This window comes from Lygodium microphyllum, chromosome 4 (assembly GCF_053477565.2).
Source record: "Lygodium microphyllum isolate KBCC chromosome 4, Lygodium_microphyllum_v1.1.10, whole genome shotgun sequence".
NCBI lineage: Eukaryota > Viridiplantae > Streptophyta > Polypodiopsida > Schizaeales > Lygodiaceae > Lygodium > Lygodium microphyllum.
In genome coordinates, this window is record NC_141138.1 from 5,290,885 (window position 1) to 5,295,445 (window position 4,561).

Genomic DNA, 4,561 nt, shown 5'->3' on the forward strand with positions numbered 1-4,561 from the left:
GAGTTGAAGGAAGTCTCTCAAAAGTTGCTGAAGCGAGCAAAGCGCTAGTGAACCACCGAGGGAGTACTTTGCCATCCAATCTTCAAGGCCGAAGTCAAAGTTTATGCACAGATTACTCATTGTAAAGCAGACTGACAAAGGGGCAATGCATGACTTCAAAGATAAACCTCAAAGTCTAAATCAATGCTGGTGCTTAAAACTTGTCTAGTTTACGTTTGTAGAAGGGATGGTTATGGTGAAGCAATCGGAGCGAGTAATGGCTTCAAAGGGCACAGGACTAGTTATGGCTACTGTGGAACAGCTTAAAGTGTTGTAATTATTGGTCTCTGTTTCGGATTTCATGGTTTGGGTCTCATGTGTATATGCAGTCACACATTCGAGAGATGGATGCACTTCACTATTTGTGTTTTACTCATTCATAAGAGGGGAAAACTAATTTGGGGTTTTGAACCGCTTTTGGAGGGAAAAAGCAGGCTGTTTTGGGGAATAAGGAAGGACGGCATGACGGAAATATCACACAGGGGAATCAGTATTTTGGGGGGCTTTTGGGATGTCATTGGCCTCAGGAATTCAGCAGGAAAGACCTCTCAGGACTGCTGGGGAATTTATTGAAAGAAAAAACTAGTACACTGACTGAGGATGGCGGCCGCGACATGATCACGAACCATATGAAAGGGATCAAGGATGACGGAAACGTAAGGAGAAGGATGAAAGTTTTTTTAGTGACCCAGAACATTGCTCAACAACCTCTCTGTTTTTGTCGTTGCACTGCTTCCTGTCGACACAACAGAATTTGCAAAAAACTTATTGGAGTGGATGAGTGATGCGTCAAACTCTGGGGAGCCTTGCCTCTCGCTTCTTTCCATCATCTTCTATTAAATCCTCATAAACAAATTTTGTGATGGATCGGGTGGCATTATTGATAGCTCAAAAAAGGACTGAACAATGTAAAGTCAGTATGCTTCTGAGAGTCCACCCTCACCAAGAAAGAGGGCACATTCACAACTTGTTTATCAACCCTGATGTGTCTCTGTTTGATGAGAACACGAGCATGGCGGATTGTATTTTCCATTCCTGACTTGAAAACCAAAGTCTATAGGCGGTTCACCTCAGTGTCTGCTACAAATGCGCTGTCAGACCGTTCGAAGTCTTCTCTCTATGACCAGTCTCCTTCCTACTCTTCTTTTAAGGTCGGAGACAGGTCCAGGTTAAGGTTTCTGGGAGTGAGGGCTGAGGCGACAGCTGCTGGAGCTACCACTGCAGAACCCGAGACTGCTAATGCAGAACAATCACCTAGGAGCCTGCCCCTCAAGGTGTGAATGCGGAAGTGCATGCTTATCAGGCTGAGGTGAGTCGATTGCTGGACATTATTCTGCACAGCCTTTACAGCCACAAAGAAGTCTTCCTTCGGGAGCTAGTGAGTAATGCTAGTGATGCTCTTGACAAGCTTCGATTTTTGAGTGTAGATGTATTTGCAAATCTGCAGTCAGAGTGTATACAGTCAGAGTGTATACAGTCAGAGTGTATACAGTCAGAGTTGTAGATGTATTTGCAAATCTGCAGAGTGGAACAGGTGTTAGCATAGAGACTGTGGACTCCGTTTTCCAGGCCAAAATGTTTAAAATGCTCAAACAGACGGGCAGACCAGAGATGGTTGTGGATTGATATCATTCACACCCTGGTTTTGGATGTTGGCTTTCTGAAGTTGATATTAATACATAGCAGGCCGAGCTAGAATTCTAATGGAGGTTATGGGACTGATGCTTGAAGAGTTTGGTTGGTGTAAACGATGTATGGCCTATAATTGCCAAAAAATTCAATCTCAGGCAAGAGCTTGCAACTGTGACAAGTGCACTATCCCAAAGGAATGAAGGAGATCCTCTCGAACGGTGTTCTTGAAGAGAAATTTTACTCCTGCAAACATAACAGAAGATGGCAATAAAGGTGCTGCCAGCTTGATGAAACCTGAAGAAATAAAGCCTGAAACTGTGTTGGCATCTAAAGGGCATCCAACATCCTTTCCCATAAGTCCTAGTGCAGGGCATGGTTTAGCACGAAATGCAAATGACATCCAAGAAAGTGAAAGGTCTACTGCTGGAGATGCTAAAATATCCAATGAGTCAAATGCAACAATGGAAAAACTGAACTTGAACATCTGAAAGTATAACTGAATACGTACAGTTTTTTCAGGGATTACTATCCAGCAGATTTTAACAAGTCTATGTACCAAAATCAATACTGATCTCAAACACCTAGATGCAAAGCTGACTAAGAGATACTTCAGATTTTTCTGAACATGAGTTTCATGTAACTCACTTGACAAGAAATATAGTGTACTTTGGCATCAACAATTCAATTTTCTTCTTGATAGTCTCTTTCATTGCTGTACCTTGAACCCCGTGTTCTGCAGCCTTTGCGTGAACTCTACGACAACGTCAACAAAGAGCATTATGCATAAGCCATCCTTGATAAAACCTTGCTACCCAAACAATGTACATCAGTAAATCCCTACATAAATCGAGCTATGGAAGCTCAAACCAAGTCCCAAAGCATCTCAAAACATTGGGCAAACATCCCCAAAGCATTTGGGTATCAAATATCAAGCCTCGGGAGCATCACATAAGCTAATAGCATGACATTTTATTGCTGTAAATCAACTCAGATCTGTTACAAAAAAATTTGTGATCAGAATTTGGCAGATTTGACATCACCATGGCATCTAAAGCGTGCCAAAACCCCAAGTTAGACTCTTACCTTGCCTAAATTGGGTTCCGGATGCCCGAGATATAAGAAAAAATGGGATTTTTGAGCCAAATTTTGAAAGAGGCGCAAAAAAATGTGAGTTGCTACTGTGGGATATGTTGGTTATGCTGAGGATAAGGGGGCAAATGGGGGCATACAAGGTGCCCAATGAAGCCAAGAAACACCTACAAAGAGCCTATGAGGGTCGGGGAGAGGCGGGAGATGAAATCTTACCTCGGGGGGAAGAAGGCATGGATGGCATTAAAGCTCTAGGTCTTCAATCCAAGCTGTGAAGTAATGCCGGGCCAAGCTCCATGATCAAGCTCTGATCCAAAGCTTTGATAGCAGTTGAAGGGGATGCAATGGCAATGGAGAAGGAGAAGAGAAAGATGCAGGAGAGAAGAGCACACACCATGTAGGTGATGTCCAACTGAACTGGCAACCTTATTGCACTATCATATTATATATGAATAAAGAATGGGCAGTCATAGTGTACACAGGCGCCCAGAGGCCTTTTACCCCAACAATTAGGACAAAAAATTCTTCAAAAAAGACACTTGTAAGAAAATGATTAAGTTGCTAATTACTTGAGATTTTGGAAGAATGAAACTACCAAATTTGGTTGCTTAGTTGTGATTAATGAGAGAATATTTAATTCATTGAAAAGGTTAGACATTAATTGTCCCTCATTTTTAATTTATGCTAACGTCACCTTTTTAGCCATTTTTGTCTTGAAACTTGGAAGGATTTTTATTTTTGAGATATGTCAACCAAAATCATATTTGTCTACTCTCACGTCTTCTTTTCACATACCAACCACTCTTTTATCATTCTCTTCTTTGTGCATACTTTCCTATCACTGTGAGATTCATTTGTTGTTGATCAACTAAAATGTTTAGCAATACCTCTGTAGGTAATATAGATGTGAGCACATGCAAGTACAAACTTACCATCCAACTAGATCCAATTTATTCATCTTGGAGAAGTTTACATCGTTGAGTACTAACAAATGAGATGGAGGCTAACAGATTGTGGGGTCAAGGAAAGAAACATATAAATTTGTGGATGGATGAAAATATTTATCCCAAGGATCCTTTCTCGAGTAAACCTCCTATTTTTTATATATCATGACTACGTGAGATATGTTGGGGAAGGTTACAACAGGATGCTTGGCTATTGTGCAAGGTTATACTCTACATCTTACACATATGTAGCTCAAATGAACGAAATTAAAAAAACATTATTAATTGCATAGACAAGCATTTTTGAGCTAACAAATAAGACTGACATTCTGAAAAATGCTAATAAGTCATTACAAGAAAAGCTAGCACACTTAAAGAAAGCTACAATAGGATTCACAGAGAGAAAGAGACTATTAAAAAATATAACTAGCTTGTGTGAGAGAGTAAAGAAAAGAAGATTGAAAATTGCAAAGAAATATGTTGCTAACATATCATACATTAATATTCAAAAGAGTGAGGAGAGAATCGTTCTTTTAAAAGAGACCATGAATAAAAATGATATTTTGAGGATTCTTAAGTCACCTCAAAACATGGATTTGAGAGGCCCAACTCTCAAAGAATTGGTAAAGGACTTAAAGGACACAATAAAACCAAATGAAATTGTAGAGACATGTGATATTGTGGGTATTAGTTGAAAATGTTATCGTGCTATCTCTAGATTATGGTTTAAAAATCTTAAATATAATAGAATAATTGCATTTGGATTGCCTTGAGCCTTACACTATCGGTTGCAAGGACTGCCATGAATTGTAAGATTCCACATGTTTTAGGAAATACATTCATATTGAAGCATCTAT